Genomic DNA, 21,115 nt, shown 5'->3' with positions numbered 1-21,115 from the left:
AACAGAGAGAGACCACTACACCAGTCTCCAGTGTGAATAGAACAGAGAGAGAGAGACCACTACACCAGTCTCCAGTATGAATAGAACAGAGAGAGAGACCACTACACCAGTCTCCAGTATGAATAGAACAGAGAGAGAGAGAGACCACTACACCAGTCTCCAGTATGAATAGAACAGAGAGAGAGACCACTACACCAGTCTCCAGTATGAATAGAACAGAGAGAGAGAGAGACCACTACACCAGTCTCCAGTGTGAATAGAACAGAGAGAGACCACTACACCAGTCTCCAGTGTGAATAGAACAGAGAGAGAGAGACCACTACACCAGTCTCCAGTATGAATAGAACAGAGAGAGAGACCACTACACCAGTCTCCAGTATGAATAGAACAGAGAGAGAGAGAGACCACTACACCAGTCTCCAGTGTGAATAGAACAGAGAGAGAGAGAGACCACTACACCAGTCTCCAGTGTGAATAGAACAGAGAGAGAGAGACAACTACACCAGTCTCCAGTGTGAATAGAACAGAGAGAGACCACTACACCTGTCTCCAATGTGAATAGAACAGAGAGAGACCACTACACCTGTCTCCAATGTGAATAGAACAGAGAGAGAGTGACCACTACACCAGTCTCCAGTATGAATAGAACAGAGAGAGTGAGACCACTACACCAGTCTCCAGTATGAATAGAACAGAGAGAGAGACCACTACACCAGTCTCCAGTGTGAGTAGAACAGAGAGAGACCACTACACCAGTCTCCAGTGTGAATAGAACAGTGATAGAGAGACCACTACACCAGTCTCCAGTGTGAATAGAACAGTGAGAGAGAGACCACTACACCAGTCTCCAGTGTGAATAGAACAGAGAGAGAGAGACCACTACACCAGTCTCCAGTGTGAATAGAACAGAGAGAGAGAGACCACTACACCAGTCTCCAGTGTGAATAGAACAGAGAGAGAGAGACCACTACACCAGTCTCCAGTGTGAATAGAACAGAGAGAGACAACTACATGAGTCTCCAGTGTGAATAGAACAGAGAGAGAGACAACTACACCAGTCTCCAGTGTGAATAGAACAGAGAGAGAGAGACCACTACACCAGTCTCCAGTGTGAATAGAACAGAGAGAGAGAGAGACACTACACCAGTCTCCAGTGTGAATAGAACAGAGAGAGACCACTACACCAGTCTCCAGTGTGAATAGAACAGGGAGAGAGAGACCACTACACCAGTCTCCAGTGTGAATAGAACAGAGAGAGACCACTACACCAGTCTCCAGTGTGAATAGAACAGAGAGAGACCACTACAGTCTCCAGTATGTGAATAGAACAGAGAGAGAGAGACAACTACACCAGTCTCCAGTGTGAATAGAACAGAGAGAGAGACCACTACACCAGTCTCCAGTGTGAATAGAACAGAGAGAGAGAGACCACTACACCAGTCTCCAGTGTGAATAGAACAGAGAGAGAGAGACCACTACACCAGTCTCCAGTGTGAATAGAACAGAGAGAGACCACTCAACCAGTCTCCAGTGTGAATAGAACAGAGAGAGACCACTTCACCAGTCTCCAGTGTGAGTAGAACAGAGAGAGACCACTACACCAGTCTCCAGTGTGAATAGAACAGTGATAGAGAGACCACTACACCAGTCTCCAGTGTGAATAGAACAGTGATAGAGAGACCACTACACCAGTCTCCAGTGTGAATAGAACAGAGAGAGAGAGACCACTACACCAGTCTCCAGTATGAATAGAACAGAGAGAGAGACCACTACACCAGTCTCCAGTGTGAATAGAACAGAGAGAGAGAGACCACCACACCAGTCTCCAGTGTGAATAGAACAGAGAGAGAGACCACTACACCAGTCTCCAGTGTGAATAGAACAGAGAGAGACCACTGCACCAGTCTCCAGTGTGAATAGAACAGAGAGAGACCACTGCACCAGTCTCCAGTGTGAATAGAACAGAGAGAGAGAGACCACTACACCAGTCTCCAGTGTGAATAGAACAGAGAGAGACCACTACACCAGTCTCCAGTATGAATAGAACAGAGAGAGAGAGACCACTACACCAGTCTCCAGTGTGAATAGAACAGAGAGAGACCACTACACCAGTCTCCAGTGTGAATAGAACAGAGAGAGACCACTACACCAGTCTCCAGTGTGAATAGAACAGTGAGACCAGAGACCACTACACCAGTCTCCAGTGTGAATAGAACAGTGATAGAGAGACCACTACACCAGTCTCCAGTGTGAATAGAACAGTGATAGAGAGACCACTACACCAGTCTCCAGTGTGAATAGAACAGAGAGAGAGAGACCACCACACCAGTCTCCAGTGTGAATAGAACAGAGAGAGAGAGACCACTACACCAGTCTCCAGTGTGAATAGAACAGAGAGAGAGACAACTACACCAGTCTCCAGTGTGATTAGAACAGAGAGAGAGAGACCACTACACCAGTCTCCAGTGTGAATAGAACAGAGAGAGAGAGACACTACACCAGTCTCCAGTGTGAATAGAACAGAGAGAGACCACTACACCAGTCTCCAGTATGAATAGAACAGAGAGAGAGAGACCACTACACCAGTCTCCAGTGTGATTAGAACAGAGAGAGACCACTACACCAGTCTCCAGTGTGATTAGAACAGAGAGAGACCACTACACGAGTCTCCAGTATGAATAGAACAGAGAGAAAGAGACAACTACACCAGTCTCCAGTGTGAATAGAACAGAGAGAGAGACCACTACACCAGTCTCCAGTGTGAATAGAACAGAGAGAGAGAGACCACTACACCAGTCTCCAGTGTGAATAGAACAGAGAGAGAGACCACTACACCAGTCTCCAGTGTGAATAGAACAGAGAGAGACCACTACACCAGTCTCCAGTGTGAATAGAACAGAGAGAGAGACCACTACACCAGTCTCCAGTGTGAGTAGAACAGAGAGAGACCACTACACCAGTCTCCAGTGTGAATAGAACAGTGATAGAGAGACCACTACACCAGTCTCCAGTGTGAATAGAACAGTGATAGAGAGACCACTACACCAGTCTCCAGTATGAATAGAACAGAGAGAGAGAGACCACTACACCAGTCTCCAGTGTGAATAGAACAGAGAGAGAGAGACCACTACACCAGTCTCCAGTGTGAATAGAACAGAGAGAGAGAGACCACTACACCAGTCTCCAGTGTGAATAGAACAGAGAGAGACAACTACATGAGTCTCCAGTGTGAATAGAACAGAGAGAGAGACAACTACACCAGTCTCCAGTGTGATTAGAACAGAGAGAGAGAGACCACTACACCAGTCTCCAGTGTGAATAGAACAGAGAGAGAGAGAGACAACTGCACCAGTCTCCAGTGTGAATAGAACAGAGAGAGACCACTACACCAGTCTCCAGTATGAATAGAACAGAGAGAGAGAGACCACTACACCAGTCTCCAGTGTGATTAGAACAGAGAGAGACCACTACTCCAGTCTCCAGTGTGATTAGAACAGAGAGAGACCACTACACGAGTCTCCAGTATGAATAGAACAGAGAGAAAGAGACAACTACACCAGTCTCCAGTGTGAATAGAACAGAGAGAGAGACCACTACACCAGTCTCCAGTGTAAATATAACAGAGAGAGAGAGACCACTACACCAGTCTCCAGTGTGAATAGAACAGAGAGAGAGAGACCACTACACCAGTCTCCAGTGTGAATAGAACAGAGAGAGACCACTACACCAGTCTCCAGTGTGAATAGAACAGAGAGAGACCACTTCACCAGTCTCCAGTGTGAATAGAACAGAGAGAGACCACTACACCAGTCTCCAGTGTGAATAGAACAGAGAGAGAGACCACTACACCAGTCTCCAGTGTGAATAGAACAGAGAGAGAGACCACTACACCAGTCTCCAGTGTGAATAGAACAGAGAGAGAGAGACCACTACACCAGTCTCCAGTATGAATAGAACAGAGAGAGAGAGACCACTACACCAGTCTCCAGTGTGAATAGAACAGAGAGAGAGACCACTACACCAGTCTCCAGTGTGAATAGAACAGAGAGAGAGACCACTACACCAGTCTCCAGTGTGAATAGAACAGAGAGAGACAACTACATGAGTCTCCAGTGTGAATAGAACAGAGAGAGAGACAACTACACCAGTCTCCAGTGTGATTAGAACAGAGAGAGAGAGACCACTACACCAGTCTCCAGTGTGAATAGAACAGAGAGAGACCACTACACCAGTCTCCAGTATGAATAGAACAGAGAGAGAGAGACCACTACACCAGTCTCCAGTGTGATTAGAACAGAGAGAGACCACTACACCAGTCTCCAGTGTGAGTAGAACAGAGAGAGACCACTACACCAGTCTCCAGTGTGAATAGAACAGTGATAGAGAGACCACTACACCAGTCTCCAGTGTGAATAGAACAGTGATAGAGAGACCACTACACCAGTCTCCAGTATGAATAGAACAGTGATAGAGAGACCACTACACCAGTCTCCAGTGTGAATAGAACAGAGAGAGAGAGACCACCATACCAGTCTCCAGTGTGAATAGAACAGAGAGAGAGAGACCACTACACCAGTCTCCAGTGTGAATAGAACAGAGAGAGAGACAACTACACCAGTCTCCAGTGTGATTAGAACAGAGAGAGAGAGACCACTACACCAGTCTCCAGTGTGAATAGAACAGAGAGAGAGAGAGACAACTGCACCAGTCTCCAGTGTGAATAGAACAGAGAGAGACCACTACACCAGTCTCCAGTATGAATAGAACAGAGAGAGAGAGACCACTACACCAGTCTCCAGTGTGATTAGAACAGAGAGAGACCACTACACCAGTCTCCAGTGTGATTAGAACAGAGAGAGACCACTACACGAGTCTCCAGTATGAATAGAACAGAGAGAAAGAGACAACTACACCAGTCTCCAGTGTGAATAGAACAGAGAGAGAGACCACTACACCAGTCTCCAGTGTAAATATAACAGAGAGAGAGAGACCACTACACCAGTCTCCAGTGTGAATAGAACAGAGAGAGAGAGACCACTACACCAGTCTCCAGTGTGAATAGAACAGAGAGAGACCAATCAACCAGTCTCCAGTGTGAATAGAACAGAGAGAGACCACTTCACCAGTCTCCAGTGTGAGTAGAACAGAGAGAGACCACTACACCAGTCTCCAGTGTGAATAGAACAGTGATAGAGAGACCACTACACCAGTCTCCAGTGTGAATAGAACAGTGATAGAGAGACCACTACACCAGTCTCCAGTGTGAATAGAACAGAGAGAGAGAGACCACTACACCAGTCTCCAGTATGAATAGAACAGTGATAGAGAGACCACTACACCAGTCTCCAGTGTGAATAGAACAGAGAGAGAGAGACCACCATACCAGTCTCCAGTGTGAATAGAACAGAGAGAGAGACCACTACACCAGTCTCCAGTGTGAATAGAACAGAGAGAGACAACTACATGAGTCTCCAGTGTGAATAGAACAGAGAGAGAGACAACTACACCAGTCTCCAGTGTGATTAGAACAGAGAGAGAGAGACCACTACACCAGTCTCCAGTGTGAATAGAACAGAGAGAGACCACTACACCAGTCTCCAGTGTGAATAGAACAGAGAGAGAGAGACCACTACACCAGTCTCCAGTGTGAATAGAACAGAGAGAGACCACTACACCAGTCTCCAGTGTGAATAGAACAGAGAGAGACCACTACACCAGTCTCCAGTGTGAATAGAACAGAGAGAGAGAGACCACTACACCAGTCTCCAGTGTGAATAGAACAGAGAGAGAGACCACTACACCAGTCTCCAGTGTGAATAGAACAGAGAGAGAGAGACCACTACACCAGTCTCCAGTATGAATAGAACAGAGAGAGAGAGACCACTACACCAGTCTCCAGTGTGATTAGAACAGAGAGAGACCACTACACCAGTCTCCAGTGTGATTAGAACAGAGAGAGACCACTACACGAGTCTCCAGTGTGAATAGAACAGAGAGAGAGAGACCACTACACCAGTCTCCAGTGTGAATAGAACAGAGAGAGACCACTCAACCAGTCTCCAGTGTGAATAGAACAGAGAGAGACCACTTCACCAGTCTCCAGTGTGAATAGAACAGAGAGAGAGACCACTACACCAGTCTCCAGTGTGAATAGAACAGAGAGAGAGAGAGACCACTACACCAGTCTCCAGTGTGAATGGAACAGTGATAGAGAGACCACTACACCAGTCTCCAGTGTGAATAGAACAGAGAGAGAGAGACCACCATACCAGTCTCCAGTGTGAATAGAACAGAGAGAGAGAGACCACTACACCAGTCTCCAGTGTGAATAGAACAGAGAGAGACAACTACATGAGTCTCCAGTGTGAATAGAACAGAGAGAGAGACAACTACACCAGTCTCCAGTGTGAATAGAACAGAGAGAGAGAGACCACCATACCAGTCTCCAGTATGAATAGAACAGAGAGAGAGACCACTACACCAGTCTCCAGTGTGAATAGAACAGAGAGAGAGACCACTACACCAGTCTCCAGTGTGAATAGAACAGAGAGAGAGAGAGACCACTACACCAGTCTCCAGTGTGAATAGAACAGAGAGAGACCACTACACCAGTGTGTGTGTGTGTGTGTGTGTGTGTGTGTGTGTGTGTGTGTGTGTGTGTGTGTGTGTGTGTGTGTGTGTGTGTGTGTGTGTGTGTGTGTGTGTGTGTGTGTGTGTGTGTGTGTGTGTGTGTAACAGACTCTCTCTCTGTGTGTGTGTGCGGAGTGAGTGTGTGTGTGTGTGCTGTGTGTGTGCGTGTGTAACAGACTCTCTCTCTCTCAATTCAATTCAATTCAAGGGCTTTATTGGCATGGGAAACATCTGTTAACATTGCCAAAGCAAGTGAGGTAGACAACATACAAAGTGAATATATAAAGTGAAAAACAACAAAAATTAACAGTAAACATTACACATACAGAAGTGTAAAAACAGTAAAGACATTACAAATGTCATATTATATATATATATACAATGTACAAATAGTTAAAGGACACAAGATAAAATGAATAAGCATAAATATGGGTTGCATTTACAATGGTGTTTGTTCTTCACTGGTTGCCCTTTTCTCGTGGCAACAGGTCACAAATCTTGCCGCTGTGATGGCACACTGTGGAATCTCTCTCTCTCTCTGTGTGTGTGTGTGTGTGTGTGTGTGTGTGTGTGTGTGTGTGTGTGAATAGAACAGTGAGAGAGACCACTGCACCGTCTGCAGTGTGAATAGAACGTGTGTGCGTGCGACCACTGCACCAGTCTGTGTGTGAATAGTGTGTGTGTGTGTGTGTGAACAGTGTGTGTGTGACCACTGTGTGTGTGTGTGTGTGTGTGTGTGTGTGTGTGTGTGTGTGTGTGTGTCCAGTGTGTGTGAGTGTGTGTGTGTGTGTGTGTGTGTGTGCGCGCACCCGGAATGCACACGTTATACACCGTCCAACCAAATGCTTACATTCAGAACAATGCAACAACAATAATAAGTAATACAAGACAAGACACACTCTAGTTTGTGCATGTGTTTTCACGTTTAACATCCTGTACGTTATATCACACCATGTAAACAAAGCAGTCAGTCAGATAAATCAACCTACTCAGATAACGACAGTCAGTCAGATAAATCAACCTCCTCAGATAACGACAGTCAGTCAGATAAATCAACCTCCTCAGATAACGACAGTCAGTCAGATAAATCAACCTACTCAGATAACGACAGTCAGTCAGATAAATCAACCTACTCAGATAACGACAGTCAGTCAGATAAATCAACCTACTCAGATAACGACAGTCAGTCAGATAAATCAACCTACTCAGATAACGACAGTCAGTCAGATAAATCAACCTCCTCAGATAACGACAGTCAGTCAGATAAATCAACCTACTCAGATAACGACAGTCAGTCAGATAAATCAACCTCCTCAGATAACGACAGTCAGTCAGATAGAGACAGTCAGTCAGATAAATCAACCTACTCAGATAACGACAGTCAGTCAGATAACGACAGTCAGTCAGATAAATCAACCTCCTCAGATAACGACAGTTAGTCAGATAAATCAACCTACTCAGATAACGACAGTCAGTCAGATAAATCAACCTACTCAGATAACGACAGTCAGTCAGATAAATCAACCTACTCAGATAACGACAGTCAGTCAGATAAATCAACCTACTCAGATAATGACAGTCAGGCAGATAGAGACGGTCAGTCAGATAGAGACAGTCAGTCAGATAGAGACAGTCATTCAGATAAATCAACCTACTCAGATAATGACAGTCAGTCAGATAGATCAACCTACTCAGATAATGACAGTCAGTCAGATAACGACAGTCACTCAGATAACGACAGCCAGTCAGATAGAGACAGTCATTCAGATAAATCAACCTACTCAGATAACGACAGTCAGTCAGATAAATCAACCTACTCAGATAACGACAGTCAGTCAGATAGAGACAGTCAGTCAGATAGATCAACCTACTCAGATAATGACAGTCAGTCAGATAGAGACGGTCAGTCAGATAGAGACAGTCAGTCAGATAGCTACAGTCACTCAGATAGCGACAGTCAGTCAGATAACGACAGTCAGTCAGATAACGACAGTCAGTCAGATAAATCAACCTGCTCAGATAATGACAGTCAGTCAGATAAATCAACCTACTCTGATAACGACAGTCAGTCAGATAATGACAGTCAGTCAGATAACGACAGTCAGTCAGATAGAGACAGTCATTCAGATAGATCAACCTACTCAGATAACGATAGTCAGTCAGATAACGACAGTCAGTCAGATAACGACAGTCAGTCAGATAACAACAGTCACTCAGATAACGACAGTCAGTCAGATAGAGACAGTCATTCAGATAAATCAACCTACTCAGATAACGACAGTCAGTCAGATAAATCAACCTACTCAGATAACGACAGTCAGTCAGATAAATCAACCTCAGATAGAGACAGTCAGTCAGATAAATCAACCTACTCAGATAACGACAGTCAGTCAGATAAATCAACCTACTCAGATAACGACAGTCAGTCAGATAAATCAACCTCCTCTCAGATAACGACAGTCAGTCAGATAAATCAACCTACTCAGATAATGACAGTCAGTCAGATAAATCAACCTACTCAGATAACGGTCAGTCAGATAGAGACAGTCAGTCAGATAGAGACAGTCATTCAGATAAATCAACCTATTCAGATAGAGACTGTCATTCAGATAAATCAACCTACTCAGATAATGACAGTCAGTCAGATAGATCAACCTACTCAGATAACGACAGTCAGTCAGATAACGACAGTCAGTCAGATAGAGACAGTCATTCAGATAAATCAACCTACTCAGATAACGACAGTCAGTCAGATAAATCATCCTACTTAGATAACGACAGTCAGTCAGATAAATCAACCTCCTCAGATAACGACAGTCAGTCAGATAAATCAACCTCCTCAGATAACGACAGTCAGTCAGATAGAGACAGTCAGTCAGATAAATCAACCTACTCAGATAACGACAGTCAGTCAGATAACGACAGTCAGTCAGATAACGACAGTCAGTCAGATAGAGACAGTCATTCAGATAAATCAACCTACTCAGATAACGACAGTCAGTCAGATAAATCAACCTACTCAGATAACGACAGTCAGTCAGATAAATCAACCTCCTCAGATAACGACAGTCAGTCAGATAGAGACAGTCAGTCAGATAAATCAACCTACTCAGATAATGACAGTCAGTCAGATAACGACAGTCAGTCAGATAAATCAACCTCCTCAGATAACGACAGTTAGTCAGATAAATCAACCTACTCAGATAACGACAGTCAGTCAGATAAATCAACCTACTCAGATAACGACAGTCAGTCAGATAAATCAACCTACTCAGATAACGACAGTCAGTCAGATAAATCAACCTACTCAGATAATGACAGTCAGGCAGATAGAGACGGTCAGTCAGATAGAGACAGTCAGTCAGATAGAGACAGTCATTCAGATAAATCAACCTACTCAGATAATGACAGTCAGTCAGATAGATCAACCTACTCAGATAACGACAGTCAGTCAGATAACGACAGTCACTCAGATAACGACAGCCAGTCAGATAGACAGTCATTCAGATAAATCAACCTACTCAGATAACGACAGTCAGTCAGATAAATCAACCTACTCAGATAACGACAGTCAGTCAGATAGAGACAGTCAGTCAGATAGATCAACCTACTCAGATAATGACAGTCAGTCAGATAGAGACAGTCAGTCAGATAGAGACAGTCAGTCAGATAGCTACAGTCACTCAGATAGCGACAGTCAGTCAGATAACGACAGTCAGTCAGATAACGACAGTCAGTCAGATAAATCAACCTGCTCAGATAATGACAGTCAGTCAGATAAATCAACCTACTCTGATAACGACAGTCAGTCAGATAATGACAGTCAGTCAGATAACGACAGTCAGTCAGATAGAGACAGTCATTCAGATAGATCAACCTACTCAGATAACGATAGTCAGTCAGATAACGACAGTCAGTCAGATAACGACAGTCAGTCAGATAACAACAGTCACTCAGATAACGACAGTCAGTCAGATAGAGACAGTCATTCAGATAAATCAACCTACTCAGAGAACGACAGTCAGTCAGATAAATCAACCTACTCAGATAACGACAGTCAGTCAGATAAATCAACCTACTCAGATAACGACAGTCAGTCAGATAGAGACAGTCAGTCAGATAACAACAGTCACTCAGATAACGACAGTCAGTCAGATAGAGACAGTCATTCAGATAAATCAACCTACTCAGAGAACGACAGTCAGTCAGATAAATCAACCTACTCAGATAACGACAGTCAGTCAGATAAATCAACCTACTCAGATAACGACAGTCAGTCAGATAGAGACAGTCAGTCAGATAGAGACAGTCAGTCAGATAAATCAACCTACTCAGATAACGACAGTCAGTCAGATAAATCAACCTACTCAGATAACGACAGTCAGTCAGATAAATCAACCTCCTCAGATAACGACAGTCAGTCAGATAAATCAACCTACTCAGATAATGACAGTCAGGCAGATAGAGACGGTCAGTCAGATAGAGACAGTCATTCAGATAAATCAACCTACTCAGATAACGACAGTCAGTCAGATAAATCAACCTACTCAGATAACGACAGTCAGTCAGATAGAGACAGTCAGTCAGATAGATCAACCTACTCAGATAATGACAGTCAGTCAGATAGAGACAGTCAGTCAGATAGAGACAGTCAGTCAGATAGCTACAGTCACTCAGATAGCGACAGTCAGTCAGATAACGACAGTCAGTCAGATAACGACAGTCAGTCAGATAAATCAACCTGCTCAGATAATGACAGTCAGTCAGATAAATCAACCTACTCTGATAACGACAGTCAGTCAGATAATGACAGTCAGTCAGATAACGACAGTCAGTCAGATAGAGACAGTCATTCAGATAGATCAACCTACTCAGATAACGATAGTCAGTCAGATAACGACAGTCAGTCAGATAACGACAGTCAGTCAGATAACAACAGTCACTCAGATAACGACAGTCAGTCAGATAGAGACAGTCATTCAGATAAATCAACCTACTCAGAGAACGACAGTCAGTCAGATAAATCAACCTACTCAGATAACGACAGTCAGTCAGATAAATCAACCTACTCAGATAACGACAGTCAGTCAGATAGAGACAGTCAGTCAGATAGAGACAGTCAGTCAGATAAATCAACCTACTCAGATAACGACAGTCAGTCAGATAAATCAACCTACTCAGATAACGACAGTCAGTCAGATAAATCAACCTCCTCAGATAACGACAGTCAGTCAGATAAATCAACCTACTCAGATAATGACAGTCAGGCAGATAGAGACGGTCAGTCAGATAGAGACAGTCAGTCAGATAGAGACAGTCATTCAGATAAATCAACCTATTCAGATAGAGACTGTCATTCAGATAAATCAACCTACTCAGATAATGACAGTCAGTCAGATAGATCAACCTACTCAGATAACGACAGTCAGTCAGATAACGACAGTCAGTCAGATAGAGACAGTCATTCAGATAAATCAACCTACTCAGATAACGACAGTTAGTCAGATAAATCAACCTACTCAGATAATGACAGTCAGTCAGATAGAGACGGTCAGTCAGATAGAGACAGTCAGTCAGATAGCTACAGTCACTCAGATAGCGACAGTCAGTCAGATAATGACAGTCAGTCAGATAAATCAACCTACTCAGATAACGACAGTCAGTCAGATAACGACAGTCAGTCAGATAGAGACAGTCATTCAGATAATGACAGTCAGTCAGATAGAGACAGTCATTCAGATAAATCAACCTCCTCAGATAACGACAGTCAGTCAGATGGAGACAGTCAGTCAGATAAATCAACCTACTCAGATAACGACAGTCAGTCAGATATCGACAGTCAGTCAGATGACGACAGTCAGTCAGACAACGACAGTCAGTCAGATATCGACAGTCAGTCAGATAGAGACAGTCATTCAGATAAATCAACCTCCTCAGATAACGACAGTCAGTCAGATAGAGACGGTCAGTCAGATAGAGAGTCAGTCAGGTAACGACAGTCAGTCAGATAGAGACAGTCAGTCAGATGATGACAGTCAGACAGATAGAGACAGTCAGTCAGATAGAGACAGTCAGTCAGATGATGTCATTGCACTAGGCCTTCCACCTTAGCTCTTGTTCCCTACATTACATTAAAGACATGGGTTGAGTTCCAAGTGACACTCTATACCCTGTACAGTACATTTCTCCTTACCATGGTCCATAGGGCTCTGGTCCAAACTAGTACAGTATTGGAGTGCAAATGTTTAAACGTTAAAACGTTTAAAATGAAACTGGGATGTTATCATGAAGAACTAAATGCCTAAATGTTACAATGCTGTAATGTTAGTAAGAGATATGAATCTTTAAAATCATTTGCTGTTGGAAATAAAGTCCTCTGCAACGTCACCGTCGTTAACATCTGGGAAAAGGACAGATAAAAGGCAAGGGACAGAACAGCCGACTCTCTGCCCCGACTCAGTAAACATTTGATTGGGATCAAGTGTTTCATTGATGAGAAGATGTGAAGAATGTCGGCCCACTTCCGTCTCGCTCCATCTTCTCCCACTGCCGCCCACAGGGCTTCCTCTCACCACCACGTAGGTGAATCGTCTCGCTCCATCTTCTCCCACTACCGCCCACAGGGCTTCCTCCCACCACCACGTAGGTGAATCGTCTCGCTCCATCTTCTCCCACTACCGCCCACAGGGCTTTCCCATCAACAATGAATCGGAATGTCCTGCAACGTGAACAGACTGTCCGTAGGTTTATTAACAATCCAGGAATGTCCCTAAGCAACGTGAACAGACTGTATGTAGGACTGAATACACAGGATGTAGTGATACATATTCAGAACTGTGATTAGGACTGAATATATTGTATACTACATATTCAGAACTAGGAATATGACTGAATATATTGTATACTACATATTCAGTACTAGGAATATGACTGAATATATTGTATACTACATATTCAGAACTAGGAATATGACTGAATATATTGTACAGATACAGACAATCAGTCAGATAGAGACAGTCAGTCAGAGACAGTCAGTCAGATAGAGACAGTCAGTCAGATAAAGACAATCAGTCCTTACCTCACCTCGCTCATCAACTCATCCCTGACCGCTGGCTACGTCCCTTCCGTCTTCAAGAGAGCGAGAGTTGCACCCCTTCTGAAAAAACCTACACTCGATCCCTCCGATGTCAACAGCTTGGATTGCGTCCTACCTGACAGGTCGCTCCTACCAGGTGGCGTGGCGAGAATCTGTCTCCTCACCACGCGCTCTCACCACTGGTGTCCCCCAGCGCTCTGTTCTAGGCCCTCTCCTATTCTCGCTATACACCAAGTCACTTGGCTCTGTCATAACCTCACATGGTCTCTCCTATCATTGCTATGCAGACGACACACAATTAATCTTCTCCTTTCCCCCTTCTGATGACCAGGTGGCGAATCGCATCTCGGCATGTCTGGCAGACATATCAGTGTGGATGACGGATCACCACCTCAAGCTGAACCTCGGCAAGATGGAGCTGCTCTTCCTCCCGGGGAAGGACTGCCCGTTCCATGATCTCGCCATCACGGTTGACAACTCCATTGTGTCCTCCTCCCAGAGCGCTAAGAACCTTGGCGTGATCCTGGACAACACCCTGTCGTTCTCAACTAACATCCAAGGCGGTGGCCCGTTCCTGTAGGTTCATGCTCTACAACATCCGCAGAGTACGACCCTGCCTCACACAGGAAGCGGCGCAGGTCCTAATCCAGGCACTTGTCATCTCCCGTCTGGATTACTGCAACTCGCTGTTGGCTGGGCTCCCTGCCTGTGCCATTAAACCCCTACAACTCATCCAGAACGCCGCAGCCCGTCTGGTGTTCAAACTTCCCAAGTTCTCTCACGTCACCCCGCTCCTCCGCTCTCTCCACTGGCTTCCAGTTGAAGCTCGCATCCGCTACAAGACCATGGTGCTTGCCTACGGAGCTGTGAGGGGAACGGCACCTCAGTACCTCCAGGCTCTGATCAGGCCCTACACCCAAACAAGGGCACTGCGTTCATCCACCTCTGGCCTGCTCGCCTCCCTACCACTGAGGAAGTACAGTTCCCCACCTCTTTAAGGAATACCTAGGATAGGATAAAGTAATCCTTCTCACCCCCCCCCCCATTAAGATTTAGATGCACTATTGTAAAGTGGCTGTTCCACTGGACGTCATAAGGTGAATGCACCAATTTGTAAATCGCTCTGGATAAGAGCGTCTGCTAAATGACTTAAATGTAATGTAAATGTATATTACATATTCAGAACTAGGAATATGACTGAATATATTGTATATTACATATTCAGAACTAGGAATATGACTGAATATATTGTAAACTACATATTCAGAACTAGGAATATGACTGAATATATTGTATACTACATATTCAGAACTAGGAATATGACTGAATATATTGTATACTACATATTCAGAACTAGGAATATGACTGAATATATTGAACATATTCAGAACTAGGAATATGACTGAATATATTGTATATTACATATTCAGAACTAGGAATATGACTGAATATATTGTATACTACATATTCAGAACTAGGAATATGACTGAATATATTGTAAACTACATATTCAGAACTAGGAATATGACTGAATATGACTGAATATATTGTATACTACATATTCAGAACTGTGAATAATGTTGAGGAATTCACTACAGGGTTAGTTTAGCTGTAATAAACTATACCAGCCATGCTGGCTGTGTGACAGTCTGTCTCAAACAGTCGATCACCAGGCCCCCACTGGGACATTTCAGAAATAGCTTTTTATCAGCAGTGTCACATTTAGTTTTCATTAAGGCTGAAAGATATATATATTTATTTTTTTCTCACCTTCGTTTAACCATTTATATACATTGTAACAGACAGACAGTCACCCGGGACCATATTCTCAGCGTCTCAGAGTATGAATTCTGATCTAGGATCAGTTTAGAGCAGAATTAATAAGCTCAGTGTCGATACGGGCGCCCAGGTCCTCCTAGTCTTACTACTTGTACCTCAAAATGAAAAACTGATCCTAGATCAGCTATCCTACTCTGAGACTCAATGTAAATATGGGCTCAGAATCAGAATTTACTGTCTCCACTATTGAAAATGTCTGATGGCAGGATGCTAGTGATCTGGTCGTTACGGCTGCAGGGCTGGGACACAGGCACTTACATTTACAGTCATTCAACTGACACTTTCCAGGGCCACTTCCAGGTCATCTTAAGATAGCTTGGTGAGAAAGCCATATATCACAGTCATTGTAAGTACATTTCCCTCAATAAAGTAAATGCTATCAGCAAAGTCAGAGCTACTGTAGTAAGAAAAGACAAGACTCTGGGAGCAGTCAGACCTGCTGGGTAGAAGATACTCCTCTCCCTCCCTCCTTCAATCCCTCCCCACGTCTCCATGCCCATTTAAGAAACCCTTCTGAGCCCGATGCTGCACCCCATAACTGCAGCGCCAATGAGATGATTAAATCACCACCAGGAGGGGACGGTTTCGGCGACACTACTACCAGCTACGCTCCCTGCACTTCTCTGTACCTCTCCTGCAACCTCCAACCCACACCGGCACTAATGGTGTGATTCAATCAGCTACAGTAGAGGACGTTTCAGAGGAAATAATTAAAGGGACCGTTCACCAAAATTTCTAAATTACAGATTGGTTTTCTTACCATGTAGGATTGCTTTAGAATTGCTGTCATACTTTGTCCATAGACTGCTTACAGGATAAAGAAACCAATGTGTCATGTTGTAATTTGGGTAACCTATCCCTTTAAATCTCTAGACACAGGTAGATAACCTCCCTGCAAACCTCTAACTCTCCCTCTGAACTTCATGCTCCGTACCTGCAGTGATGGAATGGCAGCTCCCTGCACCTGTCTGTACCGCTCTGAGCCCCTGTTATCCGCTCCAATGAGCAGTGATGGAATGGCAGCTCCAGACCTGAGTTTATTCCAGTCTTTAACCCTCCGATAATCCTGGTGATGGAATCACAGCTCCCTAAAGTCAAAACAGGAAAACTGAAACCCTCTCCGTCAATCCAGCAGTGAACAAAGGAGCTCCCTGCACTGTCTGTACCGCTCTGAGCCCCTCTCTCACCCTCATCCAGCTGATGGAATAGACACCTGTCTGTACCGCTCTCTCACCCTCCGCTCCAATCCAGCAGTGATGGAATGGCAAAAACCGACCTGTCTGACGGAACAAGGACACAGAACAGCAAACAAGTGATGGAATGGACAGCTCCCTGAAAACAGAGAGAGAAATAGGGACTCCGCTAATCAGAGTGAAAATGGCAGCTCCCTGCACCTGTCTGAAAGAGCTAAATGAGGTAGTTAGGAGAATGATGGAATGGCAGCTCCCTGCACCTGTCTGTACCGCTCTGAGCCCCTAGACCCTCCGAATCCAGCAGTGATGGAATGGCAGCTCCCTGACCTGTCTGTACCGAGAGCCCCTCTCTCAGGGAATCCAGAAGTGATGGAAAGCTCCTAACCTAAGACCAGCAGGGAAACCCTCTCTAGAAGGGGAATCCAGCAGTGACAAGAATGACAATCTATGACAAAACGTGACACTCTGAGCCCCTCTCTCACCCTCCGCTCCAATCCAGCAGTGATGGAATGGCAGCTCCCTGCACCTGTCTGTACCGCTCTGAGCCCCTCTCTCACCCTCCGCTCCAATCCTGCAGTGCTCCAACGGTGTGATAAAAAAAAATACAACTAAAAAAAGCTTGTGTAGGGGACGATTTGGGGGCATCCCTCTAACTGGGACCCTCCTGCATCCTCCATTCTGTACATCGAGTTCTCTAATGGCCTGTGATAAGCAAAGATGGCAGCTTCGCTTCTAGTCCTTAGGAAACTGTCCAGAATTTAGTTTTTTTTATGTATTATTTGTTACATTGTTAGCCCAGAAAACCTTAAGTGTTATTACATACAGCTGGGAAGAACTATTGGATATCAGAGATACGTCAACTTACCAGCACAACCAACACTACAACCAGGAATACGACTTTCCCAAAGCGGATCCTTTGTCTGCACCTCCCAGGGCATTTAAACTGAGGCCGACCCAAAACAACACTGCCTGAGGAGAGGGTGCCGGAGCGGTCTTCTAGTGAGGCTAGACTACTGCCCACCACTTCTGAGTATATTACTCGCTAATGTCCAGTCCCTAGTTAACGAAGTCGACGAAATCAGGGCAAGAGTTGCTTACCAAAGAAATATCCGGGATTGTAACATACTTTGTTTCACAGAAACATGGCTAGCTTGGGCCATGCTGTCGGAGTCAGTACAGCCAACGGGATTTTCAGTGCATCGTGACGACAAGAATAAACATCTCCCCAGGTAAGAAGAAGGGCGGGGGTGTATGTTTCATGGTTAATGACTCATGGTGTAATTATAACAACATACAGGAACTCAAGACCTTTTGTTCACCTGACCTAGAATTCCTCACAATCAAACGCTGACCGTATTATCTCCCAATAGAACTCTCCTCGGTTATCGTCACAACAGTGTATATCCCCCCACAAGCAGATACTAAGACGGTCATCAAGGAACTTCGCTGCATTTATTGTAGCTGGGGATTTTAACAAAGCTAATTCGTGCAGACCAACTGACTGGTGTGTTTACAGACATATTCAATCAATCCTTATCCCAGTCTGCTGTTCCCACATGCTTCAAGATGGTCACCATTGTTTCTGATCCTAAGAAGGCAAAGATAACTGAACTACATGGCTATCACCCCGTAGCACTCACTTCTGTCATCATGAAGTGCTTTGAGAGACTAGTCAAGGACCATATCGCAAGGCTGCAGGGTTAACACGTTTAAATGTTTTACTCACGTCGGCTGCAGTGAAGGAGAGCCCGCAGGTTTTGGTAGCGGGCCATGTCAGTGGCACTGTGTTGTCCTCAAAGTGAGCAAAAAAAGTTATTTAGTCTGTCTGGGAGCAAGACAACCTGGTCCGCGACAGGGCTGGTTTTCTTTTTGGAACCCGTGATTGACTGTAGACACATAACTCTTGTCTCTGAGCCGTTGAATTGCGACACAACTTTGTCTCTATACTTACACTTAGCTTGTTTGATTTGCTTGATTGCCTTGTGGAGGGAATAACTATAGCATCTCCACCCTAGACCCAATTCAATTAGCTTACTGCTCCAATAGGTCCACAGACGACGCAATCGTAAGCACACTGCACACTGCCCTAACCCATCTGGACCAGAGGAACACCTATGTGAGAATGCTGTTCATTGACTACAATCATCTGTTCATTGACTAAAATCCCCATTGTAGCTGGGGAGTTTAACAAGGCTAATCTGAAAACAAGACTCCCTAAATTTTATCAGCATAATGATTGCGCAACCAGGGCTGGAAAAACCTTGGATCATTGTTACTCTAACTTCCGCGACGCATATAAGGCCCTGCCCCGCCCTCCTTTCGGAAAAGCTGACCACGACTCCATTTTGTTGATCCCTGCCTACAGACAGAAACTAAAACAAGAAGCTCCCACACTGAGGTCTGTCCAACGCTGGTCCGACCAAGCTGATTCCACACTCCAAGACTGCTTCCATCACGTGGACTGGGATATGTTTCGTATTGCGTCAGATAACAACATTGACGAATACGCTGATTCGGTGAGCGAGTTCAATAGAACGTGCGTTGAAGATGTCGTTCCCATAGCAACGATTAAAACTTTCCCTAACCAGAAACTTACTAAGGAAACTAACTGAGCTTTTAATCGACTGACTGGTAACATGCCCCAAACAGCACTCATTCTTCCATCATCATGAAGTGCTTTGAGAGACTAGTCAGACCATATCACCTCCACCCAAGAGGTACCTGACACCTAGACCCACTCCAATTTGCTTACCGCCCAAATAGGTCCACAGACGATGCAATCTCAACCACACTGCACACTGCCCTAACCCATCTGGACAAGAGGAATACCTATGTGAGAATGCTGTTCATCGACTACAGCTCGGCATTCAACACCATAGTACCCTCAAAGCTGGCGTCATCAATCTCGAGACCCTGGATCTCGACCCCGCCCCATTGTTCCTGTTCAACTGGGTACTGGACTTCCTGACGGGCTGCCCCATCAGGTGGTGAGGGTAGGCAACAACATCTCCACCCCCTGATCCTCAACACTGGGGCCCAACAAGGGTACATTCTGAGCCCCCTCCTGTACTTCCTGTTCACCCACGACTGCGTGGCTATGCACGCCTCCAACTCAATCATCAAGTTTGCAGATGACACAACAGTGGGCTTGATTACCAACAACAACGAGACAGCCTACACAGAGTAGGTGAGGGCCCTCGGAGTGTGGTGTCAGGAACATAACCTCTCATTCAATGTCAGCAAAACAAAAGAGATGATTGTGGACTTCAGGAAACAGCAGAGGGAGCAACCACCTATCCCCATCGATGAGACAGCAGTGGAGAAGGTGGAAAGTTCCTGAGTACATATCACCGACAAATTGAAATGTTCCACCCACACGGACAGTGTGGTGAAGAAGGTGAAACAGCACCTCTTCAACCTCAGGAGGCTGAAAAAAGGTGGCTTGTCACCTAAAACCCTCACTAACTTTTACAGATGCACAATCAAGAGAATCCTGTCGGGCTGTATCACCGCCTGGTACGGTATCTGCACCGCCCACCACCGCAGGGCTCTCCAGAGAGTGGTTCGGTCTGCACAACGCATCACAGGGGTCAAACTACCTGCCCTCCAGGACACCTACACCACCCGATGTTACAGGAAGGCCATAAAGATCATCAAGGACATCAACACCTGATGTCACAGGCAGGCAAAAAAGATAATCAAGGATAATAACCACCCGAGCCACTGCCTGTTCACCCCGCTATCATCCAGAAGGTGAGGTCAGTACAGATGCATCAAAGCTGGGACAGAGAGATTGAAATAGAGCTTCTATCTCAAGGCCATCAGATTGTTAAACAGCCATCACTAGCACAGAGAGGTGGCTGCCTACCTTATAACACTAGTCACTTTCATAATGCCACTTTAAGAATGTTTACAGATCTCGCGTTACTTATCTCATATGTACTGTATATTGTATCCCACACTATCTATTGCATCTTAGCTGCTCTGTCACTGCTTATCCATATATTTTATATTTATATATTCTTATCCCATTCCTTTACTAGATTGTGTGTATTAGGTTTTGTTGTGGAATAGTTAGATATTACCTGTTAGATACTGCTGCACTGTCAGATCTAGAAGCACAAGCATTTCACAACACTCGCAATAACATCTGCTAAGCACGTGTATGTGACCAAAACAATTTAATTTAATTTGATCAATTGGCCACACAACCACAGCACCATACAGCACCCCACCGTACCATACGCCTGCCGTATGGTGGCCCTCTACACTGGCAGAGGTAGGTTGGTACCCTCCAACCCCCCTGTACCCCTCCAACCCCCCCTGTACCCCTCTGCGCCCCTCCTTTCTCCGTCTG

This window comes from Oncorhynchus gorbuscha, linkage group LG03 (genome assembly GCF_021184085.1).
Source record: "Oncorhynchus gorbuscha isolate QuinsamMale2020 ecotype Even-year linkage group LG03, OgorEven_v1.0, whole genome shotgun sequence".
Taxonomy (NCBI): domain Eukaryota; kingdom Metazoa; phylum Chordata; class Actinopteri; order Salmoniformes; family Salmonidae; genus Oncorhynchus; species Oncorhynchus gorbuscha.
This window is presented reverse-complemented; position numbering follows the sequence as displayed.